We start from the raw sequence: 27,581 nt of genomic DNA on the forward strand, positions 1-27,581 counted from the left end.
CTCTGGAACTCCGGGCCCACCCTGGCTGAGGCACTCAGCATGAGACTCCAAGCTGGGGGACCCAGAGAAGTGGAGAAAAACAGATCTGTAAAAACTGCCTCACCATTTTCCAGGCAGAGACTTCCATTGCCCCGCCCACCTATCAACAAACTTTACCTCAGTTCCTAAGGAAACAGCGTGAAACAGGAGACAAAGCCCCACCCCTACGCTGCAATGAAAAACAAAGGAGAGAGGCCAGAATCGGAGATCAGAGAAGTGACTTTAGCCTGATCACTTATTTTGACTTATGATTTTATCATTGTAACTGTTGGTTATGATCACGTTTGTTGTTTGCCTTCTGACTTACACTATTTCTTGATTTTATTGGCCTATCTCTGTGTAGCTATCAGTACTCTTTAGGGAATCTTTCTTACCGTGTCTTTCTTCACTTCTTCCCGGCCTTGTGTCTCTTTCTCACCTGATAGCTGATATGTATATCTGTTTTCCCTCTCACTCTTCTCTCTTTCTAACTCCCTATTGACCCCCCATCCTCCATTATTTTCCTCTTTTATAACCCCCTATTTAATCTAGGGACCAAGACTACATACTGCTGAATGAACAGATTGTAAGGCAGAGGAAAATAGGTTCCAGGGTGCTCATACACCTGTTCGCGGATGCTAGAATCAGCATATACATTCTGAACCACAGCTTCCCTCTCAATTAAACCTCAAAACTGCAAAACGTACAGATTGCAGCCTATGCTCCAACCTGAAAAGTGAACAAAGCCAGAAGACCCTCATAAGGAAGAACAGGATATTGCAGAAGAGAAATAAAAGCAACCCTACCTTCCCTCAAAAACAGAATTAAAGAAGGGGAGGGAAAGGGGGAGAGAGAGAAAAATCTACACAAATGAAGAAAAACCAAAAGAAGAGTATGGGTCTCTCCCAGACCCCTGGGAGGGCAGACACTGAGAAAACTGACTTCAGAATGTAAACAACGAAGAGCCCCCAGAATGAAGGGTCTCAAACTACAAACATAGATATCAAGACAATAATGAAAAGATTAAAAAGAATTGAGGAGACACAAGAAGAAACTAGGAAGGAGCTGATAACTGAGATAACAGTAATAAAGAATACTGTGAATGAAATAAATAACAAACTGATAAGCATGGAAAGCAGAATTACCCAAGCAGAAGAAAGAATCTCAGAGCTTGAGGACCAAAATATAGAAATAACCCAAACTCTTAAAAACACAGAAAATAAGCTCAAAAAGACAGAACAAAACCTTCAAGAGATGAGTGATTACCTCAAGAGGCCTAACCTAAGAGTAATTGGATTTCCTGACGCAGAAAGAGAGACAGAGACCACACTGGAACAAACTTTCCATGAGATCATTCAAGAAAACTTCCCTTATTTAATCAGTATGCAAAAATTCAAACACAAGACATTCAGAGAACCCCTGCAAGACATCAAATGAGAAGACCAACTCCTAGACACATAATAATTTGCCTAAGCAAAGTAAGCATAAAAGAAAAAATCCTAAAGGCAGCAAGAGAAAAAGGCCAGATCACCTACCATGGAAAACCAATCAAAATAGCAGCATATTTATCTACAGAAACCTTGCAGATTAGGAGAGTTTGTAGCCCTATCTTCAAAGTCCTAAAAGATAAACAATTTCAACCAAGAATAACCTACCCAGCCAAGCTAAGCTTCATCAGTGAGGGAGAATTAAAATCTTTCCCAGATATCCAATCCCTAAGAACTTATGCTGCCACCAAACCATCTCTACATGAAACACTTATAAAGTACTAAACACAGAAGAAAAGGAAAAAAGAACAACGTTCTTCACAAGAGTACAGGGGAAAAAATAAAATATACATGAACCAACCCCAAAACCAAAAGAAAGACCAAAAAATAAAAACAAGTGGAGGAAAAACAACTCTATAAGAACTCTATGATAAGGATGAACTTTCACACTTCAATAATTAGCCTGAATGTGAATGGACTAAATGCACCACTGAAAAGACATAGAATGGCAAAATGGATAAAATATCACCAGGCAACAATATACTGCCTTCAAGAGACCCATCTCACTAGAAAGGACATACACAGACTCAAAGTAAGAGGATGGGAAACAAATTTTCAGGCGAATGGAACACAAAAGAAAGGAGGAGTCGTGATCCCAATTTCAGACAAAATACCATTTAAGCTATCAAAAATTAAAAAATATACACAGGGCCACTACATAATGATAAAAGATTCACTCCATCAACAAGGAATATCTATCCTAAACATATATGCACCCAACATAGGTGTGCCAACTTTCATAAAGCAACTTCTAGGAAAACTAAAGAAAGATATTGACTCTAACACCATCATAACTGGGGACTTTAATACCCCACTCACAACCCTGGACACATCATCAGGACCAAAATCAGCAAGGAGATCCGGAACCTCAATGAGACTCTGGGTCAAATGGACTTAATTGATACCTACAGAACACTCCATCCAAAAACCACAGAATACACATTCTACTCATCACTGCATGGAACATATTCTAAGATCAACCACATAATTGGACATAAAACAACATAAACAAATTTAAAAGGACTGAAATTCTACCACACACCTTCTCAGACCACAGTGGAATAAAAATAAACATTGACACCAACAAGGTCCCCCTAAAACCCACAAAGACACAGACACTAAACAGCTAAACAATGGAATACTACACAGTCATAAAAAAGAACAAAATTATGAATTTCGCAGCAACCTGGATGGAACTAGAGTCTATAATACTGAGTGACCTCTCACAGAAACAACGATCCGAGTATCACATGTTCTCACTCATATAATGGACCTTGAACATCCAATGTAATACTATAAGAAAATGACTGACGGTACTGGGAAAATATGGGGGAAGGAGGGAGATGGGATTAACAGTAGGAAATATCTGTCTGGGGATGGGGGATCACCTCTTATCAACAGGTGTTTGAATGAAACGTAATTGTATACCTAACCCTTAACTGTACCCCACAACATCATAATAAAAAATATTGATTAAAAAAAAAGAAAAATACTTAGCATTTGTTTATAGCAGGAAATACGTAGGATTTAGAAACCAAAATTTTTGCAAATAAAAGTTTAATAAAGAACTTCTATAATCCAGGAAAACTGAAGACGTGTTTTGTAAAGAGAAAATATAAATGAAAATATCTAGCAAACTTTAAAGAGATATTCAAAACTTATCTACAGTTTAAATTTCGACAAGTATTTGGAAGTTATGACATCCAAATTGATAAGAAAATTTGTCAGTAACCAATATTTACGCAATCAAACCATAAATATTGCCTCACTGGAGCTTAAATTGACAGCTAAGCCATGAAAAGACACAATCATTTACTTAGATGTAAATATCAGATGATCCTTTCTGTAATTTGAGGCTGGGAAGGATTCACATTTTGAATTATGAACTATCTCCATTAACATGTGCTCACCACTGGTTATCATAAATAGGATTCTACCAATATCCTCTGCCTTGGGCTATATTTTCAATTTCCAGATAGAGAGATCTCATGGTCTGAATAGAACCTCAGCCTGCACTAATAGCTATGTCTAACCTTTTGGATCCCACTCTGCAGGGGCTATGAATAAAAAGTGTAAAGTGAGATGCCAGGGCCATTCAAATGGCTCAAGAAAGAGTTTGTGGGCTTTATATAGTTTGAGATGCTTGCTTCAGAAGCGAATCGGCTTCTAGTGAACAGTGAATCTGAGGGTAAATTTCTGAGATATTTATAGGGGGTGAGTCAGAGAGCTGAGTTTCATTTGTGTATGTCTACTTTATGAGATGTACCCCAAATTATGGCTATTTGTAGTAACAAACAATCATTTTGAAATCCTAGATTCCCAATGAATGTCATTCTGAACACTCCAAGTAAGCTGAAAATGACTACTTTGAACTTCTGTTCATTCCAAATCTTTTTTTTTTAATAAAACTATTTTTGCCACTGAAGTAATCTGAAAGCACTACTAGACTTGGTTTAACCAAGCTGAAAATGAATCGATGAAATAATTCAGCATAGGTCATTAATTACCAACAATTTTTTTTTAACTCTTTAATCAGCCCACCCAACACAGGATGGGCAGGACTGAAGTAAGTAGAGAAAGGAAACATGACATACAGGTAGAGAGAACGGCATCAACCAAAGGCTGGAGGCAGGAAGGCTCCAGGTTTGGGCTTGCCAGGGCACAGCAAGGGACTGGAAGGGAAGCTCAGATACTCTGAAGGGCCTGACCCAAAGAAGTATGTGTTCACTTCTGAAAAGTTGATGAATCTGTAAAACTGACTGATATAGCATTTTTCAATATTTTAAAGTTTCCCTTGAACTTTCTGTTGAACTATTCCAATTCTAGATTAGGCACTTTCAGCAATGGTGGTATATCACAGCACTGTTTTCACTTAATTCTTATAATGTGACAGGTTAGGTGTTTTACTACCCCCTTTTGACAGCCAAGAAAGATGAAGACATTAAAAAGTAATGAAAAAATCATCTGTCTAAGGTCACACTTCAGGATGTGTGTTTCTGTCCTAGAACTTTCTTGGATACTTTCCCCAACAGGCACCCCAGGGTCCTAAAGAGACCCAAGGATTACAAGACCATGCAAACAGGAACATAGGATCAAGTGACCTGCATGTTAGGAGTTCTGGTTTCCCAGAAGTGTGGCCAGGGGTCTAAAGCTGACAGTTGCCCTGTAGAACGGTTTCCCCTGAGAAAAATGAGGCAGCCAGGGTGAACCTGCAGTTCTCCCACTCCTGACTCACCCAGGCTATGTGCTAGAACAATTCCAACCCCTCCACTTTCCTTAACAATCTTCCATCTAAGTTTGGATCTGCTTGGAAAACTAAGGCTCAAGAAGGGACGAGGTTTTCAGGATTACAATGAATAACAGCAGGCCTTGTCACGCAACCCTTTACCCTCAGTTCCAGGTTTAGAGTTCTCAACAGCCTCTGGAGCCCATAGCCTGGCCAATGGCTGGCTCTCCAGTCCCATGGTGTGGTCCGGAACACAATCATTGCCATGTTAGACTCACCAATAATTATTCTTGATACTTACCATTACATCATCTTTCTGAGATGGTGCCTTTAAGAATGGCTTCATAGGAATCTACTTGGTTGTTTTTTCCATATCAGCACATTGTTCCCTATTAAAATAAAAGAAATATATTGCTCTCCAACAGTAAAAGAGATGACACTACTATTTCAAAACTGATATGCAATAAAACTCCCTATTTGATCAGCCATCATCTTAGAACCATTGGTACTTTTCTTGTCATCTCTCCATGGAATCTTCTCTTTGCAGGGTGAGTCTCATGCAACACTGCTCCTTCTACTTATTAGTGAGAGATGTTTGACAGAGTACCAAGTGGCCTGTCACACTCAGAATTTTACATCTACAGGAAAAGTGATAAATGCAGAAGAGGATACATCACTTGATATTCTTCTTGGGTTACTTCAATGCCTGAAGAATATTACTACCAAGTAGATAAGGCCTTTGTGTTTCATAGTTAATGAGCTAGCACATTATTAAATCGTCAGAAGGTAGGTCATATTTTAATTATGCTTTTGATTACTCTTAACATCTAGCCCATTTAGTTATTAATAGACATTTCATAAATATTGTTAATTAAAATACATTTATAAAAATGAATTTATACTTAACAGCAATCAAAATTACATTAATCTTCATTGACCCTTCTATAGACATATGAAGTAATTATTATCACATCTAATTTTTATTTAGAAAAATTGATATTCAGATGTTAAATCACACAGCTCATAAGCTCTGGAACAGGGAATAAGTTCTAAGTCTATCTTGACTCCAAAGACCATGCACTTTTTAAGACATCAAGTTACCTCCTCATCCAAGTAAATATAATAATAGTTGTAATAGCCAACATGTGCATAATGGGTTAACATTTATATATATATATAAACTCTTTTAGTCTTCTCAAGAAACATATAAGGTAAGTATGAGCATTATGCCCATTCATTGAGAAAACTAATCCAAGGAGACATTAGCTAACTTGTCCAAACTAAGTTGTTTGCAGGCTAGACCCACCATGGTACATTGGTTCAGGTAAGACAAAGAGCATCATTTCTCTCTCACATCCCTCAGTTCCCACACTAAGAAGATCTACAGATGAAACAGTTTTTATCAGAGACAAAAATTCCCGGTGAACAAAAAATAAAATTACTTGATGTCAATACCAAAGTTAGTCCCATAATGCATAAGTAATGTATATAGTAGATGCTCAATTAATGTTAGCTACTGTAATTCTGACATTAACATTAAGACTTTGAAATTGAAATTACTTAATCATACCTCTGTTCACAAGCACCGGTAAGTGTTTATCAAGTTAACAATGTATGTGTATTTCAGAAAACTTTTACAAAAATCAGTATGCATTATGTCTAACTAACCATACATTTTCTTGTGATAGAGTAAAGAAAAATTTTATTATTATTAGTAGTAGTAGTAGTAATATCTTAGGTTTGAGTTTTTGTTTGCTTTTTAGTTTGCTTGATTTTGTTGCTAGATTTGTTTAAATAGTGAGATGGTAGTATTCATTGTATTTGTGTTTGCACTTTTCTATTTTCAAATCTGATATTACTAAAATCTGATGTAACAAAATACTCTCAACATACATTGTCTAATGTGTAGTCATCTACATATTTAGATTCCCAGAAAGAACTCTGTTCATCCATGCTAGTTCTTTCTGGGAGGAATAAGCTGTTGCCCTCTGAGTCAGGAATGTTTCAACCCAATCTACATGCCCCTCCCTCACCATCTCTGTTTCTCCTACAGGCCTCTGCTCACTATCCTCAATGAAGATTGGGTTATCTTTCCTGCTGTCCGTAGTTAAGTACTTCCTATATATGTTTGTTTCTTTTTAGAGGAAACCCTTTGTGTGTGTACCTACAACACAATATTCTTCTTGACTGGCGTGTGTGTGTGTGTGTGTGTGTGTGTGTGTGTGTGTGTGTGTGTGTGTACGCTAGAAATCCCCAAGCATTGAGGAGTGAGAGAAAGGCAGTGTCTCTTTATAACATCCATTGTTTATGCCATTATGGTGCAAGGGAGAAGCCAGACAATCAACACCCTTTTGTTCAAATAATCACTTATTTATTTTTCTTTGTACTCAGCTATAGGATTCACTGTGGGCCATGATGTGGCAAGCATTATTTCATGTATTTAGGGCTAAGTTATAAGACACTGTAATGGGGCTGATAAAAACATTTCAAAGGTTAAAGAATAAATTATCTAGATTAAATTTTTTCTTGATTTTACTGTGAAATTTGGACTTTATAACCTATTACAAAAAGCCTGGAGATAGATAAGCATGACTGCAAATGACAGATTGTCTTCATATTAATATGAAATTTCATTTTATGATCTATATTTTTATGTAAAAACTACACCCTACTATATATAAGCATCATACATAATGACCTACACTCTACTTAATAAATAAGTTATTCATCAATATATAAAAGTATATTTTAAAAACATATTATGCAGGATAATAGATTTTTCTTTTCTGAGTTGGAGTGTCACTCTGTCACGCAGGCTGGAGGACGGTGGCACGCTTCCGGCCACCGCAGCCTCGACCTGCCAGGCTCAGGTGATCCATCCACCTCAGACTTCCAAGTAGCTGGAACTACAGGCATGCGCCACCAGGCCTGGCTAATTTTGTGATTTATTGTAGAGATTAGGTCTCGTCAAGTTGCCCAGGCCGGTCTTGAACCTGTGGACTCAGGCGATCCTCTCACCTCGGCCTCCCAAAGTGCTGGGATTATAGGCATGAGCCACCGCATCCAGCCTAGATTTTAAATAGTAAACATGGACTAAAGAGGGGAAGGCACTAATTAAGCCAATATTTATGAAGTACTAATAGATTAGCAAATGCTGCCATAATTTTTAAAATCATTTTAATGGACTCTTAGCAAACAAATAATAAGTTAGTCAAAGCATACATACCTTTCAAGAAATATTAGATGTGGAAGCTAAGAATGATATATTCCACACTACAATAACATTTCAAATAAGCCTTTCCGTATAATTTCATCATTGCAACTGAAGACATGGGGGCTCAGAAAGATGTGCATAGCCATTCCAACTTGCTCTGGGTAGTCGGCCAAGAAGATACCTAACACATAAATATAAGGATATAAATATTTCATCATGAACATTGAGGTAACTCAAATAATACTAATATATTTTATCCCTTTGTATCAAAATACTTTCCAATAAATATTGTCTAGAAACCTTAAGTCATGTCACTTCACAAGTGTTTGTTAAGCATGGACCATGAATGTGATTACTCTCTTCGTGGTCTTTCAGAAGAGAACATCATTAAAGCAAGTGCTTATAATTACATGAGTTCCCATACTGGTTACACAGGAATAGAGAATATCATGCTCAGAAGAAGAGGCACTTCAGAACAATTCTTAAATGATATCATCGAAGATGATCTTAGAAAAGGAGAGAGAGAAGGAGCATGTATGTCAGAGTGGAACCCAAGGACCTCAAGAGGTCTAGACCAAAATTACAGCCAAGGTTTTGACAACACTCATGAGTAATGTGTCCATGTAGACCTACACACACACACACACACACACACACACACACACACACACACACACACACACACACGAAAATATAAAGGTATTTTAAAAACTTAAAGATATCTCAGAAGAATTTTTAAGTTACAAATAAAAATAAAAATCCTTAGGATGATCCATCCTTTATTTAGTTTTCTTTTGAGTCACAGGGATCTCCTAAATTTCTAAAAGAAAACAATAGGAGGAACTTTAATTTTTTGAGGTTTTTTGAGTAGCTGCAAAAATATGGCATGCTCAGGTGAGAAAAGAGTTTGTCTGTAGGTTTTTGTGGGATCATTCTGGACATTTACAGATATGCACATAAATGTTCAAATGAACATGAATGACCTTGACTCACACCCTAGTTTGTCTTGCCCAAATTTTATCTCCTTCCCTCAAACAGAATAATCTTCCAAACTGTATCTATTTTTGAAAAGTCGCATATTTAATAAATCTTCTGTTTCTGTCTTGGATTTGCTCCCATTTTGTATACAACTTAACTTATTGAATTTTTAGTATTATGAAAATCAAGAAAAGTAATGAAAAGGAAAATTTCTATTTATACTTTCAGAAGCATACATTAAAAATAGAGAATTAATTTTACATAATTCTTCTCCTTTCAAATCATCCCACAATTCTGACAAACTCAAGAAATTAATTTATTGACCACACTGCTAGATTTGACCCAAATCTTTAAAACAAAATTAAAAAGCACAGAGAGTCATTCATCCAGCGAGCACTGGAAATAAACAACACTGCACAGCAGTTTTATAACCTTAATGTTAGAATATAAATGATTAAACTCCAAAATCCTTAACATTTTTAGACTGTATCACTCTCAATTTTCTAAGCATGGAGCAGAATGAGAGATTTGATGAAACTTTTCTTTGACATTGTCTTTAACAACATAGAGAAAAACCTGCAAAAACTCTAGAGACTAGAATACTGACAAAGACAATTTTAGTAGATAAACAGGCATTTAGAAATAAACCATGTAACACTTTGAGTGACCACTACATTTTCAGTAAATCCTGACAGTTTAGAAATACCAAACTGAAAAATCAAGAAAAACCTATGTTCACTTAGGTAAAAGAGGAACTTTTTCCTACAACAGGTTGGTTAAATGATCAAATACGGCCTTCCTTCTCTTTTTGGCAAGGCTGCAAGTGTCAGAAAACAATATGATAGCTGAGTTAACACTTGTTACTATGAAACATTTTGTGTTCTCATGTATTTAATGAATATCTACAGTGACTTACAACTACTCATTTCTTCAATAAATACCCAACGGACACTGACCTACTCCAGACTCATGCAACACACATTTCAACAGAACATTAGAAAACATCAAGTCCCTTTCACTCCCACCCACACATAAATAGACACAAAATAAAATGCCTTCAAATTTGGTGAGTGCTGAGAAGGAAATAAACAATGGGCTAAATATGTATACAACAGAGGGTGGATCCCACTTTAAATGGGAGCAAGACAGGATGTTCCAGGCAGAGGCAGTGGCATATGCAAATGTCATAGTGTGGTAGCCACCTAGTTAGATCACAAAACAGAAAGATACCTGGCACAGCAGTGCAATGAGGAAAGAACATCACAGGACGGGATTGAGCTGGAAAAGTGGATGAGAGGCTTGTTGTATACAGCCGAATAAATCAGTGAAAGAAATGTAGGGTTTATTCTAAGTGTCATGTGAAGCCATCCTTTGTCAAATATTTTAAACTAAGAAGCAGGAACATTAGGCTGGATCAAAGATAAATTATATAAAGAGGCTATCTTTGATACTTATTGTGTGTCTGTTTTAAGGTTTTTGTCATGCTTAACTTAACTAATTTATTTTGAAAACATCCCTAGAGGTAAGTACTCTTTTTATAGCCCTCTACGGATGTAGTAACAGAGACACAAAACATCAACTACTGAAATTCACACAGCTAAGATATCAGGTCTTCTGGCTCCTCTAATGGAAATAAACTAGTTTCAAAGAGCAATTTAAACAATGCATGTTAGAGAAGGGAACGTGAGAAATATAACTTTAGTCCTACGTAATAGATAAGGTGTGGATATGGAAGACAGGAAAATAACAGTATCCCAGGTTGAAGGAGAGTCTGAAAAGAATAAGAGAAAGCGAGAAACCAACAGTGAAGTGCAGTGATTCTAAGCTATGTTCATTCTGGATGGGTCACTAAGTACCCAGAGACTCGTAAAGGGATGACTGAAGTTGTGACAATGAATAATGGAGAACAGTGGATGCTTGTTGATGAATTTTGAATGGGATAGCAGTCTTATACAAGCAATTATTTAGGAAGATAAAAAAGGAATCACTTTTAAAACAGATTAAAGTGTATAAAAGTCATAAACAGGATATCATCAAAATAGTAATACATAAAGTGAGAAAATGACCAAGGAAAGTGGAGTTTCATCACAGAAGAAGAAATAACAGGACTTATTATTTTTGAAACTGATTTACATCAGGGACACGAAAGAAAGGGGATTCAAATCCAAGATGATGAGCTAAGGGGAGAAGGTGTCGTTAGCAGGAAACAGGGAAAAGTTGACAAGAAAGATGATGGGCCAATTTTGGACAGTATGAATTGAGTTTTGGAAAGAGCATACAGGCAAACTTATTCAAATGGGATCCATAGGGGCAAGAAGGAGCTTGGGAGACAAGTCAGAGCAAAAGGCATAGACATGTAGGTCTTCTGGATAGAGGTGATCATCAAACCAAGAATAGAGACAAAGCTACATAGGACAGCATGGAATGAAGAGAAGTAATCCAAGGATGGAATTCAGGGAGCAACAAGTGAAGAGGCAAGATAAACTGAGGGACAGATAAATTAATTTAAGAAATAAAAAGGCAGTAGAGAAATAACTAGAAGAATAGAGGATTTGTGAATTCAAGGAAGGAGGAAGTTACTCAAAGGAGGGACAATAAACAGGTCAGAGTTGATGAAGGAACTCCAAGAAGGATATGGGTTTGTTAAGAACTCAGCCCTTTCAGTGGTCACCTGGACAACTCGTAATATTCTTCTGTCCTGTCAGAAAAAAGAAAAATATGAGAGAAGTGGGAATAGTTTTTTTAAATATTTCTCAATAAAAGTTCCGGCTGTTGAGGTCCTATGTGTCAGGACATAGATAGGTTTTGGGAATGATGATAAGAATACTTGAGAAGGCCTTGATAATAAATATACCTAGAAAATTTCAGAAGGAAAAAAAAACACATTCAAACAAGAAATCATGGAGAATTAAAAAATAATATTTTCTCAAAGCCCATTGTTTACCTCATAATCACCAAAAAGTAACATCTTCCCTGTCAGTCTCATGTACCCTCAAAGCATCTGATAATGCTGACCTCCACCTACCTTCTGAATGCTCTCTCTTCTCTTAACTGAACGGCCTTAAACATAACCTCAACCTAGGATGGTAATTCTTTGTCTTGGCCTCTGTCCATTAGCTTGCTGGGTCCTCTCAGAATCATCCTTCTAATGCCTCTCCAGAGTGTCATGCCTTCCACATTTGCTCAATCTCTAGCACAGTTGAATCCATCACTAGATCTCAACTTGTACTATTGGCCTCCTATCTTCTATCCCTACCCCTAGTGTCACCACCATCATATTCACCAGCATGAACCTGATATTCCATAAATAATTTGATTCTGCAAAAGCTTTAATATGACTCCCACACAGTCTACAGAATAACAACTGTTTGCTTTACCATTGGACTCCACCACGTGAAATTATCTCATTTCATCAACCAAACTCAATAACATGCCCTTGAACTAACACTCAATATATCCATTTATTCAACTCCTATGCATTTGCTAATACTATCCCCTTTACCCTTTTGATAAAAGTCTATCCATCCTGTAAGACACAGCTCATAAGCCACCTCCTTTAAAAGAGCTTCAATGATAGTGTAGCTTCCAGGATGGTTCCCAATTATACTTGCAATTAACACCTTCCTGCAATCCCTACCTACATTGTGCCAGGTTCCATCTGAATGCAATAGCATGCAGCAAAAGTGATGATGTATTACATCCACGATCAAGTTATAAGACACTGTAGCTTTCAACTCAGACTTCCCCTCATCCTCTCTCTTTCTCCCCTCGCTCTCATAAAAACCAGCTGCTAATCACATGTGATTAGCCCTAGGAAGAGTTCCATGTGGCCAAGAACTGAAGCCCCCTGCCAAGGGTCACATAAGTGAGATTTTCCAACACTGTCATAAAACCGCATCTCTGGTCGACAACTTCATTACAACATCGTGAGAGACCATGAACCACAAACATTCAACGACACCATTCCTGAATCCTTGACATATAGAAAAGTATGAGATAATAAATGTTTGCAGTTTTAACCTAAGATTTAGGGTTATTTTATATGCACCAATAGTTCTAAATGATACAACAGGAAGAGAAAAACAAGATTCTTGCTCCCAAGGTCTGTGTTTTTACCTTCCTCATGGAATGTAAGATGTGCATGCCTTGTAGTATAGGTATTTTCATTCACCATTTTGTATTTCTTACTGAGACTCTGCTCTTTCTTGGTTTAGAGGTTGAATCTCATCTGTGGTTCTATCTCTGGCAGCATCTAGCATGATGACCTTCTTAAAGTAAGATGTCAATATATGGTAATCAAAGTAATAAATGAAGAAGGAAGAAAACATGCTGTATTCAGTGTTTCTCAGCCTTTGAAGGAATAATAGATGCATGCAGCCTGGAATTACCAGACCTTTGTTTGAGACAGAATGTACCTTTGGATGCCTGAAATGGGAAACAATCTGCTCCCTTCAAGTAGCTCTAGTGTTTTGAATTATGAGTCAAGATTTTGGAGGCTGTGGAGAAATAAATAACATCTAGCATATCAATTAGTTTTTGTGGTTGTTGTTATTAATCTTTAAAATGCTCACACTTTGTATCACATGGTAGATGCTCAATAAATATGTATCGACTTGAATTGACTGGAAACCTAAAAACATAAAGATAACTTATAAATCAATAGAGCACACCTGGATGACAAAATCAAATGATGAGACTCAGAGCTATAGAAGCCGTGGCTTCATAACAGGAAGTAATGAAACAGAATGTAGACCTCAAAAATTTAACAAGTCATTGTGCAAATACAACCTGGGTAATTCCCAAACCAGTAGCAGTATCTTCAACCGGGAAATTACGGATCTCATCTCAGATCTGATGACTCAGAATCTCTTGGGAAAAGCCCAGAAATTTTTGTTTAACGAGCCCTCCAGGGAAATTTGATGCTCATGTTTGAGAAAAACTACATGAGATGATCTCCTTCAAAAGAAATGAAGACTTTGGGTTCATTTTCTCCTTCCAGTTACAATTTTCCCAAGCATATTATTCTCAAAAATACAGGAAAAAAATGGATGGGAATTTACCCAGAACACATGGATTTATGGACTCAGCAATCAGGCAAACCAGAACATGAGCCAACTCTTACCATTAATACACATCACCTCAGTTTTTCAGCAGTAGCTCTAAACACCACCCTTTTCATCTTTCAAAAATGCCAGACATATCCCACAGCAGGATCTATCTGCATGTCTTTCTCTCTGCTACTAGTCCTGGAGTCATCCTTAGAGAACTACTAACTGCATTATGCTACTTCCGGGTTGTATTTGCACAATGACTTGTTTAACTTTTGAGGTCCACATTCTGTTTCATTCTTTCCTGTTTGGAAGATATGGCTGCCATAGCTCTAGGTCTCATCATTTGCTTTTCTCATCCAGTCGTGCTCTACTGATTTATAAGTAGTCTTTATGTTTTGTAGTTTCCCAGTCAATTCAAGTCATTTTTTTTTCAGTTATTTCTGTCCTCTCCCAACTTGCAGTTCTCTATTGCTTGGGAAGACCTCTCAAGAACCTCAACTCAAAGGCAGCATCCCTTGTTAGAAATTATCATGCTCTCCTAGTCCCATGCACGTTGACTATGTCACTCTAAAGTCATAGTGTCACATGTGTTTATGTCAATACTTAAGAAGTGCCTTTATCCTCCAGAAGACCACAGATTCTATGAGGGAGCTGTGTCTCTTCCTCAACTGCCCTTACTAAGAATCCCAGTGCCTGCACTCAGTGCTCAATGTGTTAAAAGTTCAGCTAAATTTTAAAAGGTTCTGACATTCTCACAGAATGTGACATTAAAGAAGAACATGTTAATCTACTTTACAAAGAAAAATCTTTTCAGGGATAAGACAAGAGAAGGCGTGAATAAATTAACTCTATGGCACCTAGTCCATACAAAAGGAGGCAAAGACAAAGATTTTGAGCATTTGTTTAATTGTTTACAGTTCACCAGTTAGAAGTTATACACTGAAGAAAACCTAATTCCTAAGAGTCAGATAGAGAAGAAAGTGAAAAGCAAAAATTGAATACTACAAACTTTACCATCCCCCAAAATATAATTTTAGTGCAATTTAAATTTTCTACCCCTAAATAACACACTGTGCTTTTTGAATCCAACCCAACTTCTGAAAGTCTAGCTATCTTTCAGTATGTGAATACCTCTGAGTGTGTTTTAAATCATGTCATTTCTAACTGCAAGCTCTCTCTTTCCAATTCATATCTGACTTTAACCAGGTCACCATGAAGTTTATTTAGAAAATACACAGTGCACATTGTATCCCTAATCATGGTTTAAAATGAGCAGTATTCAAGTCAAGAGTTTTAATTACGATGATCATTGCTCTTGAATCATGCAGCTTGGAACGAACCTGAAGATTAATCCAACCCACTCATTTTACAGTTGAGAGAAGGGAAACCCCACTGTTGCTCTTAAGATGACTGCAATTAAGTAGGGGACCCTGACTCTGGAATGTGTTGATGCAGTGACATGAAACAGTGGAGTCTAGATCTAAATCCTGACGAAGAAGTGATTATGGAAGATAAGTGAGGCTGACTAAGGAGTCTGCATTTCAAATCCAGCTTTGCCTTGAGCTGGTCACTTGACTTTGGATACATACAATAAAGTTGCATTGCATGGATAGTGATGAATGTGTTAATTTGATTGTGATCATCATTACACATTGCATACATCTATTAAATCATCATGCTGAACACCTTGAACATATGTAATCTTTACTTGTCAAATAAGTATTTTAAAATGAAAAATTTAATTTAAAAGAAGACCTCTGTGTCTTGGGTATGAGTTTTCTAGAGCTGCTGTAACAAAGAGCTACAAGCCTGATGTCTTAAGAAAGAGCAATATATTCTCTCACGGTTCCGGAGTATAGAAGTTCAAAATCAAGGTGTTGGCAGGGCCATGCTCCCTCTGACAGCTCTTGGGGAGGATGCTTTCTTATTCCTTCTTCATTCAGGTGGTCACCAGCCATCCTTGGCATTCCTCTTTTTGGACTGCATCACTTCAATTTCTGTCTTTATCGTACTATGGCCATTTTCATCCTATGAGTATCTATGTCTTCACATGGTGTTTTCTTTTCTTGAAAGAGTTCCAGTCATATAAGATGAGGGGAATCTTAATTACCTCATTGCAATTACATTTTCAAAGACCCTATTTCAAATGACGGTCACATTCTGAGGTGCTAGGGGTTAGGAATTCAATATATATTTTTGGGGAACACAATGCAATCCATAACACTTGATTTATTTGTAAGATTAGAGGGTTCAAGTCAAGGTGTTTTACCTTCAATCTCTAGAATGTCTAAACCCAAAACAAAAGAGAACAAGAAAATAGCACTAGATCAATCTCCCCTCTCCGTCTTCCTCTCCCTCTCCCGCTCAAATTTGGAATTTTAGAAATGGAATAATTGGATGGATGGATGGATGGATGAATGCATTTACTTTCAAGTAGGCATTTTATCATCATACAAAACAACCTTGCTGCTTCTTTACATTTTCCTCATGTTGATGAATGAGGCCAGAATATATGCCATCTTCATAATTCATCTTAAAAAAAAATGCATCCACCATAAATGTGAGGACAGCTACAACCTAATTGTATTTTGGAGTAATTTACATACATACATTAAACACTGTGTGCAATAATTGTATAATAAATTGACTTTTCCTTTTCTCCTATAATTTGTTGGAACCTAACTTATTGACCTATTTTTTTATAGAGCAAAAACTTACTTTAAACCCATTTTGTTAGTTTGACTATTTTAGCTATGGCACTAACATTTAAAAATAAAACCAAAGTATTAGAAATGTACACAAGAAGAAGGAAAATATTTGCATTTATGAGTATTTTAATTAAAACAACATAGGTTTATTGTATCAAATATAAATACTAAAAAATGTATAATGGAAAAATAACAACATTCACCACCATTATCCAATTTTACAGAATTAAATTCTTAATTCTTATCATCTGATTGGTGTGTATCGTTCCAGACTTTCTGAAATTCTGTATGAAGTCGAAGTTGGCACTTCAAATGAAACAAAGTTTATTGCTATATTATTACCATTGGAATAAAAGTAACTGGTTTGGGATGTATCTTTTTATTATAAAAATGTAAAAAATGCCCATTAATTATTGAAATTAAAAATGATAATACAAAACAAACTCTTAGCCGGGCTCAGTGGCTCAGCCTGTAATCCCGTGCCTTTGGGAGGCTGGGGTGAGTGGATTGCCTGAGCCCGCGGGTTCGAGACCCGCCTGGACAACTCGGCGAGACCTCATCGCTACAATAAATCAAAAAATTAGCCGGGCATGGTAGCGCACGCCTGTAGTTCCAGCTACTCGGAAGGCTGAGACGGAAGGATCGCCGGAGCCCAGCAGGTCGAGGCTGCGGTGGCCAGGAGCATGCCACTGCCCTCCAACTTAGGCGACAAGAGTGAGACTCCAACTCAAAAATAAATAAATAAATAAATAAATAAACTCTTATGAAATCATTTATTACAAATGTTGCATTGTGTTCTTTGGGACTGGTGACATTAATTCTGAGTCTCTGAGGTTAATAACACATCTCTTAAAAACACATTTTATATATAAATTCATCTTGCATTAACTCACAGAATATTAAAACTTATTTTGTTGAAGAATCTAATTTTAATCAATGTTAAGAGTTCAGAAACTCTCACACTATTTTCAATGAGTCCTAAATCTAATTTTCTCAGCAGCACATCTCTGGTGTTCCCATTGATGTTAATAACTTTTAAGTAACTGACAACTCTCACAAGTGTGTTTGCATCTGTGGAACTGTAGAACTTCTGCATGTCAAGTGTTCAAGCATTCTTTTCCCATCTACTGGCTTCCATTTGCAGCATGATTTTGCCCAATCTTAGATAAGGTAGCTGCATTTCATTCTGCACTTTGATCTGTAAGACACTTTTAGAGAATTTTTTTCCTCTATTTTATCTTAAGCACTCACTTACATGAATCAATTCCATCTGATTTTTAGTAAAGTGCACTATACGGTCCCCATATACAAACTCAATTCTCATTACAATTCATACAATACATAATGCCTATTCTAGTTATGAAAAAGAGCTTCCAAAATCAGGTGGCTACTACCTCTCATTGCACAGTTTGCCCAACTGACCTGGTCATGCCCAGCATACATGTCAGGGCTTACAAAATCCTAAGACCAATAAAATTCCCTATGTAAAATCTGGAATAAGTACATCTCATTTTATAACAGAGGTTTTCAACTGGGATAAATTTTGCTCCCCAAGAGACATCTGGCAATGTCTAGAAACATTTATCGATGGCAGAGTCAAAAAATAGCAGATATTGGAAAAATGAGGAAAAAGGGAAATGCCTATACATTGGTGGGAATTTAAATTAGTACAACCTCTATGGAAATCAATATGGAGATATCTCAAATAACTAAAAATAGAATTATCATTCAATTTAGCATTCCTACTACTGAGTATCTACCCACAAGGAAGTAAATGATTATATCAAAAATATACCTGCATTTGTATGTTTGTTGCAGAACTAGTCACAATAGCAGCAAAGATGGGTTTTCAGTCTAAATGTCCATCTACAGATGAGCGGATAAAGAAAATGTGATATATATACACCATGGAAAATTTTGGAGTCATAAAAAAGTATGTAACGTGGATGGAAGCAGAGGTCATTATCTTAAGTGAAAGAACTCAGAAACAGAAAGTCAAATTCCACATGTTCTCACTTGTAAATGGGAGCTAAATAGTGAGTTAACATGCATGAAATATAATGTGGAATAATAGACAGAGGAGGAAGGATAGGAATGGTAGAAGGGGGTGAGAAATAAGCAATTCCTTTTGGGGTCCAATGTACATTATTCTGGTGATGTTTACACTGAAAGCCCACACTTCACCACAATGCAATCTATCCATGTAACAAAATTACACTTGTACTCATTAAATTTATACAAATTAAAACAACAACAACAAAATAGAAATGAGTGTGCTACTGTCATCTGGAGAGTCAAACTCAGGGATACTGTTCAGCATCTTACAATACACAGGACAGTCACTTACAAAAAATGATTATCCAGTCTCAATGTCAAGAGGACCAAGGTTAGCATATCTTGTTTTGTAAGAGAGATGCATTTCTGCGAAATATCTGAGTAAGTCAAGTTACATTTTAGATACTATACAGAACATAATAGTTTGCAAAATTCTCTAATGCATTTTTTGTAACAGATTCCAATGACTTTTTTTTACTAATAATGTTTCACCATCCTTATTCCATAGTTAGAAGTCTGGATTTATCACATGCATTCACACACACAAAGTCTTCATAAAATGAGGCATACTCACACTATTTATAATTGTATAGATTCGTTAGGTATTCTTTAGTCTTCATTGTTCTAAATATGATACGCAACATAAATTTCAACAGAACTGACATAATTTTGTTTATCTGTGGATTGGCAAAGGGGGAAAATTGCAGTTGATTTGTGTGTGTGTGTGTGTGTGTGTGTGTGTGTGTATACGTGCGTGTAATGGTAGAGCAAAAGCTACCTTCCAAACCCTTTCTCTTTGCCTCTAGTCATTTCTGATCTCTATGAGGTAGTAGATAAAATGAGATCTCGTGAGTGCAGAGAGCCCCACACACACTTATCCAAGTTTACCTGGCAGCACTCCCACTAGGTACAGAACTACCAAGTCACAAATCTCTTATTCCTAAGAAGTTGGCAACCTAAGATTACATTATGGCAAACATTTATGTTATTTTTTAAATAACCTGAGAACTACATTTTCCTGATTCCACCACCCACTTTCATATAGAATAAAAATAAAGAGCAGTTTACTGAACAATAATGTGCATTAAAAGATCAAGAAGAGACTATACAAATGAAAAGAAATTTAAAAGACAAATCAACCTATTGCAGTGCATAGACCTTGTATGGGTGAGTAAACTGTGAAAAGATCACTTTTTGACATTTATGACTTGGTAGTGGATGATATTGAGGAATTATTATTGGTAATTTTAGGTATTAAAAAGGACTGAAAAAATGTGGTGTATATACACAATGGAGTATTACACAACCATAATGAAGGACATACATATAGACTTGGCAGCAACTTAGATGGATTTAGAGTCAATAATACTCAGTGATCTATCACACAAACAAAGAACAGAGTGCCACATATATTCACTCACTTACATTGAACATCTACCATAATACTATAAGAAAGGGATTGGCATTAGTGGGATACTGCTGGGGTGGGAACACAACATCAATAAGGGTACTTGACCTCAAACCAAGCAAAGCAGGGACCAAAGGGAGGCCCAAACTTTACCTGTATGATGTCCACTTATATACCTAATCCTGAATTGTACCCTACATCTTTAAAATAAAATACATTTTAAAAGAAAAGAAAAAATACTGTGGCTATATAAAGAAAACATAGTTCTTTAAATCAATGTATTGACATATCTTTAAGTGAATTACATGGTGCCATAATACGAATAGAGAAAATGGATGAGTCTAAACACTAAAAATTAGGATATGCATTCATAATTACTGAAATTGAGTGATGGGTACATGGAATTCATTATTCTATTTTCTCTTCTTCTTTTTTTTTTTTGCATAGACCTAAAATGTTCAATAGTAAAACATTCTATAAGATTTCAAGCATAGGCCGGGCTCAGTGGCTCAGTCTGTAATCCCACACTTTGGGAGGCCAAGGTGAGCAAATTGCCTGAGCCCACGGGTTCAAGTCCCGCCAGGGCAACTTGGCGAGACCTCACCTCTACAATACATCAGAAATATGAGCCGGGTGTGGTAGCGCGCACCTGTAGTTCCGGCTACTTGGAAGGCTGAGGCGGAAAGATCACCGGAGCCCAGCAGGTTGAGGCTGCGGTGGCCGGCAGTGTGCCACTGCACTCCAGTCTGGGCAACAGAGTGAGATTCCAACTCAAAAAAAAAAAAGATTTCAAGTACATACAAAAGTTTATAAGATGGACATGAAAGAAAAAAGTATACAAATCATTACAGTATTTTTAAAATATACAAAATAAAATAAGTAATGTCTCTGTAGTGAAGAATGTACAATATACCTGGAAAAATTTGAAAATAAGTTAAGGAGACAAGTAAGTTAAAGCACAGCATTTTGAGAAAATTAATCATAAAAACAACGTTCATGAAGATTTTTAATAATCCTAAAATGACTTATCCTAATATTGTACAGAATGTACACTTCAGAATTGTATAGATAGATCTAAACATAGATATATAATATAAATAAAGATATGGATATAGATAGAGATACAAGATGGATATGATTAAGATATAGATATAGCCAGGTGAGGTGGCTCCCGCCTGTAATCCCAGCACTTTGGGAAGTGGAGGTAAGAGGATTGCCTGAGTCCAGGGACTGAGACTTCATCACTACAATAAATCAAAAAATTAGTTGGGCAAGGTAGTGCATGCCTGTGGTTCCAGCTACTTGGAAGACTGAGGCAGGATCGCCTGAGTCCAGCAGGCCTGAGCCCAGCAGGCCATGAGCGTGCCACTGTACTCCAACCTGGCAACAGAGTGAGACTCTAACTCAAAAAAAAAAATCGATACAGAAAGGTAAAATATGATATAGGTATACTTGTACGCATGATATAGCTATAGATTCTAATATTGACAAAGATGTCATATAGACAAAGATGTGACAAACATGTAAATATATATATACACACATAATGACATAAATACAATTAAAGTTGTATATATAGATAGATAACTATCATCTATATTTAATGCATTCAGAAAATCCCTGGAATAAATTATACAAATTATGTCATGCTTGACCACTGGCCTCTGGAATGATGATTTAGTTTTTTGAGGTTTTTTTTTTTTAAGACGTCCACATTTCTTTCCTATTATACTTCTCATTCCTTCTCCATAAGGAGAACAATAATCTGGTTTTAAAAAGCTACTTGAAAAGGTTACAATTTACTTATATTACTTATTCATAAAATGGATCCAGTTACCAGAATTCAAAAAAGAATGCTTCTTAATATATACTTAAGTGATAACTACCTGTATACGTATTAAAATTTTATATTAAAATACATCATAACGTTAAAAGGATGAGATCACCTTTTGAAATATTGATCACTCTGGAAAGATGCACACAGCCATGCATATGGGGATTGCAGCATCTACCCTGGAAAGACTGGAAGTCTTCTGGCAGATAATATGTTTCTTCAACTATACACCTATTTATCCAAAGGTATTAGAATGAGTGGTGGGAAGGAATGACTCCATTCCACTCTTTACTTGAAAGGTTGCAATTTGCTTATATTACTTATTCATAAAAGAATACTCTCAACTTGCAATGTGTGAGTTTTGCTTACTGTATAAGAAAGTTATAGATTAATGCAATGAAATAAAGTTTGCCAGTCCACTGAGGTGGTCTGATGGAAGGGAATATTTTTGTAAGCTGAACATCTCTGTGCCATCAGGGTTGAGATTTTCCTTCTAAGAGTTCTCCAACATTGAATCTTCTCATTTTCCAGTTATTCAAGTAAATAAAAAGTAAAATAGGGAACAAAATAAGATACAGTAATGTAGTAATGGATTAAAGTCCAAAGCTTGCCCTAAGTATGCATGTGTCCATACTGATATAAATGAATAATGGAATAAATAAATGGAGGAGAGACTAATCTTCCTTAAGGAGGAATTTCAAATAATTTATATCAATATTCTGCCATCCAGAAAGTGGATCTTAATTCTTCCTCCTCTATCACCAAAACCTCACTTGAGTATACACTGTACTTTTGAGACTTGCTTCTCAACTAAAGGTGATGGAAGCAAGGAATATAACTTTACAGCAGAGAAACCTGACAGAGCCTCCTTCAGTCAGGTGACCAAGGTCAACATCAAGAGTTCGGGGTTTTTTTGTTTGTGTTTGTGTTTCTATAGCTACAGCATCTTACTCTGTCACCCAGGCTGGAGTGCAGTGGCACAATCATAGCTCACTGAAGCCTCAAACTCTTGGGCTGAAGCTATCCTCCTGCCTCAGCCTCCTGAATAGCTGGGACTACAGAGGTGTGCCACCATACCCAGCTAACTTTCAAATTTTTTGTAGAGGTGGGAATCTCACTATGTTGCCCAGGCTGCTCTCAAACTTCTGACTTCAAGCAATTCTCCTCCATTGGCCTCCCAAAATGCTGTGATTACAGGTTAAGCCACTGCTCCTGTCCAAGTTTTGTTGACTGCAGCTATCCTTGATAGGATAGGATAAGAACACTTCGACTGTATGGGTTTCTTCCCCAAAGCACAAATCCCCATCTAAAGCATCAGATAGAGCCCAACTGGGGGACATTTTAGGTAATACCTCAAAGTGATTAAAGTCATGAAAAACAAGGGAAGACTGAGAAACTGTCACAGACTCTAGGAGACTAAGGAAATATGGCAACTCCATGCAATGTGGTATCCTGAATACAATGTGGTATCTTGGAATATTAAAAGGACATTAGGTAACGACTGCTGAAATCTAGAAAGTCTGGGGTTTAGTCCATTAATGTACCAATTTGGGTTCCTTAGTTGTGACAGAAAAATCATAGCAACCTAAAGTACTAAATGGGTGTGAGGTAAACAGGAAATCTGTATCTCTGTAGTTTTTCTGTAAACCTAAAACTATTCTAAAAATTTTAGAGTTATTTGAAAAAGAAAACCAGTAGTGCAGAAGTGTCCTTTAAAAAAGACTAAAACAAGTGCAGCAGCTCAGGCTTGTCACCCCAGCACTTTGGGAGGGTGAGGCAAGAGGATCGCTTTGAGCCCAGGAATTTGAGGCTGCAGTGAACTATGAATGTGCCACTGCAGTCCAGTCTGAAGTGAGTGAGAATCCAACTCCTATTTTAAAAAAAGAGAGAGAGAGAGAGAGACTAAAACAGGTTTATATTTTGTAAAATTGGTGAACATATAAGAATCAAAGAGTCAGCACTGTCATCCCAGCGAGGCAATGTGCTGTTTCAAGCCCTGATACTTTTCATCAAATGGAATCATCAGTCCCTTCTTTTGACCCTGCAGAATTAAAACCCTGGTGTATAAAAACAATGAAAACAAAGTTAAAAATTTAAATGGCTCTCCTGGAAATAAGAAAAGGGTCATTCCAAGGGCACTCATGTTAAAGCATCATTGAAAGATAATCATGATTACCGAACACACAGAGAGCTTCCTCCACATCAGCATTCTCCAGTTTGTAGATGGGAAATGATAAAAAGAAAAAGAAACACTCCCATTGACAAAGTAGTTGAGCTGTGTGACAAGCAATAATTGATTTGCAGGTAAAGAGGAAGCATCTCAATAAAAGCTATGACAGAAACAGAAAGCCAAATACCACATGTTCTCACTTATATGGGGAGATAAATGACCACAAAGATAGAAATAATGACACTGTGAGGACATCAAAAAGGAGAGAGGCAGGAAGAGGAATTAGGGTTCAGAAATTACCTATTGAATATAATGTTCACTATTTGGGGAATAGGCCACCTGAAGCCCAACCCCCATCAGTACACAATATGCCCACGTAACAAGCATACATTTGTGCCCTTGAATCTAAAATAAAATAGAATTATTTAAAAGAAAATACTTCAGGTGACCGGGCTCGGTGGCTCAGTCTGTAATCCTAGCACTTTGGGAGGCCGAGGTGAGTGGATTGCCTGAGCCCGCGGGTTCGAGACCCACCCGGGCAACTTGTCGTCTCTACAATAAATCCAAAACTAGCTGGGCATGGTAGCGTGCACCCGTAGTTCCTGCTCCCTGGAAGGCTGAGGCGGCATGCCAGTCTGGGCGACAGAGTGAGACTCCAACTCGAAAGAAAGGAAGGAAGGAAGGGGGGAGGGGGGGCAGAGAGAGAGAGAGAGAGAGAGAGAGAGATTTCACAGGTCCGCACCATCAGAAACCATTACCCAAAAATAGGAAGGCCAGGAGTGAACTTTGTGGATGTGCAAGGTAGTTCATTCTGCTCTCAATACATTGGCAGGTTCTTATTCTGACCTTTGTTTCCTTGGATTAACCCTCTGATACAGACGAATCACCACAAAATACAGATTTCACCCAGTTGCTACCCTATTGGAGTTCATAGGCAAACCCTTTAATTTGACAAAACACTGTCAAATGAAACCCTCCAAATTCAACTTCCTATTCTGCCTTCTGTCTCTTTCATGCATCTGAAGGTCTCAACACACAGGTTCACCAGCAAAAAGGGTCTCTCATGCTTATTGTCTCTAGCCCCTTTGACTTATAAACTGATGAATGTAGACGTTTCTTTTCTCTCAATTATATCTCCCAAGACTAGAAATACATGGACAGAGAAATAAAATCCACCAGTTTTTAGACATGAAAAATAGAAAGCTTCCATGTCAGACAAAAACTTGTCTGCCAGGAGAGGAAAGGAAACACCCTACCCTTGACAAAGAAGATCTTACCTTCTTTTAAATATATCTGAGACCGCCAGGCTGGGTGGCTCAGCCTGTAATCCCAGCACTTTGGGAGGCCGAGGCAAGTGGATTGCCTGAGCCCGCGGGTTCGAGACCAGCCTGGGCAACTTGGCAGGACCTCGTCTCCACAATAAAAATCAAAAATTAGTCGGGCACAGTAGCGCACGCCTGTAATTCCAGTTACTTGGAAGACTGAGGTAGAAGGATCGCCAGAGCCCAGCAGGTTTACGCTGGGGTGGCCGTGAGCATGCCACTGCACTCCAGCCTGGTCGATGGAGTGAGACTCCAACTCAAAAAAAAAAAAAAAAAAGTCTGAGACATAGCAACATGCATTAAACAAATGCAATTAATTAATACTTCAAAAAGTGGAAAGATGATGGGCTCTGACTTACAAATAAAATAAATCAAGGAGATAGGGTCAGAACCAGGTAAGTTTCCTTCTTAGTAATTCCTAAAACAAAATTGGTTTCTTCTAACAAATTTTCTTTTCAGTGTTGCAACTTTTTTGACCTACTTTCTCTCCTAGTTGCTTTCGTCAAAATTATTTATGTACTTAAATCTCTGTTGCATAATAAAGAAAAGGAGGTTTTGAAAATGTAATAACACGTTTTGCTTTATTTTGCTAATTTGATATTTCTTCTGACTTTGTAAGCTTCTCATGAATTGGCAAAAATTTGGGGTATTTCATCTTAATTTCAAAGATAGTGTTAAAAGCACTGGGATAAATTATTGAAGCTCTCTGTGTGACAAGGGAATGGAAATGATTGCTCAGTTACATTCAAATTTTAACAATCTGTGAATTATTTTACCAGAATAGCCCAACAAACTATATTTTAAATTAAATACAGGCAATTTAATAATCATCTAGGCACATTTTTACGTTTCTAAAGTAAAAGTGGATAAAATGTAAGTATAGCACACTTTCTGGAGACATCCTGTTCTGCCCGCTTCAGTAAACTTAAGTGGCCAGAAAACGTATACACAATATACTTGAACACTTTCCTTAATTTGAGTAGAGGATATTTTTTTCCTTTCAAGTAGGTTTTGGAATAGTAGATCAGAAGGGATAGGGGAAGAGGAGAAAAAAAAAAAGAGGAGAAGCAACTACTATTCATTCTGAACTGCTCTGAGGAGAAATTCAGAACCAGCAAGACCAAGAGGGGGCACCTAGCTTCACTGAACATACTTGCCATGAATATCTTTAGGAACAGAACACACACTACTAAATATACTCCCTCTGGTGAGAGGCTAACACTGACCATTGTGTGGATAGGCAGCTATTTCAGTACCAGTCAGCCAAGGATGCCCACCTAAGTGTCACAAAATGCCCCAGAGTTTCAGCTGCATGTTCCAGAATGCCCTGAGGTCCCTGTGGATGCTAGACATTTGCAGACTGTGCTGTGGTTTCTCTAAATTAAACAGCATTTTTTTGTGGTGGAGAAGTATGGTTTACCTTTATATATAGTATTGCAAACTCCTTCCCTCTTTAGTTTTCTCTTGCATATGTTATGTGTAAAGTAAAGAGAGAAAAGGTAACTTATACCATGAAATGATTCAGCAGCAGAATGGGAACTGTCAAATTTTTGGTCAACATAAATGATGTATTTGAATTTTTACTGAGTTTGTTATGGTATTATACAAGGTAATTATTGTATTTTAAAGGTCTTCAAAATGATGTGTTCCCCAATAACAACTGAGCTTTGTAAACATATTATCATAATTAACCCCATGGTCCCTTATCAAGCATCTCATTCTTTTTGCTCATCAACTCCAGTAACCTGTTCTGTTGAAGAAGTTAAAATCTAACAATATATTATTGCCATTTGAAAATTAGAATGTGAACCTAATTTCTAATATTTGGGCTATGTGGCTCTGATGATTTTGCCTTTGATTATTTCTAAAATATTTACTAACACTGAATCAGGCTATTATTTTCCTTAACATTTGACATAGGACATGAGAGATTAAACACAAACATAGACATACACATACATACACATGACAGAACAGGAATTCTGATTAAAAAAAAAAAAAAAAACCTTAACCGGGCTCGGTGGCTCAGCCTGTAATCCCGTGCCTTTGG

The 27,581-nt window shown here is 37.1% G+C and overlaps 1 protein-coding gene across 1 annotated transcript in view; it reads right to left on the minus strand.

The window, feature by feature from the left end:
- Nucleotides 1–27,581, minus strand: part of LOC103262171 (neuroligin-4, X-linked-like) — a gene marked incomplete at its 3' end in the record, with an annotated part of 175,200 nt that overhangs the window by 134,994 nt on the left and 12,625 nt on the right. Inside the window, exons 2-3 of the mRNA XM_008059828.2 lie at nucleotides 8,018–8,186; nucleotides 5,093–5,180 (exon numbers count right to left, since the gene is read on the minus strand). The remainder of the gene's footprint in view (nucleotides 1–5,092; nucleotides 5,181–8,017; nucleotides 8,187–27,581) is intronic.

Source organism: Carlito syrichta, unplaced genomic scaffold, assembly GCF_000164805.1.
Source record: "Carlito syrichta isolate Samal-C Ts95f unplaced genomic scaffold, Tarsius_syrichta-2.0.1 Scaffold17287, whole genome shotgun sequence".
Classification (NCBI taxonomy): Eukaryota; Metazoa; Chordata; class Mammalia; order Primates; family Tarsiidae; genus Carlito; species Carlito syrichta.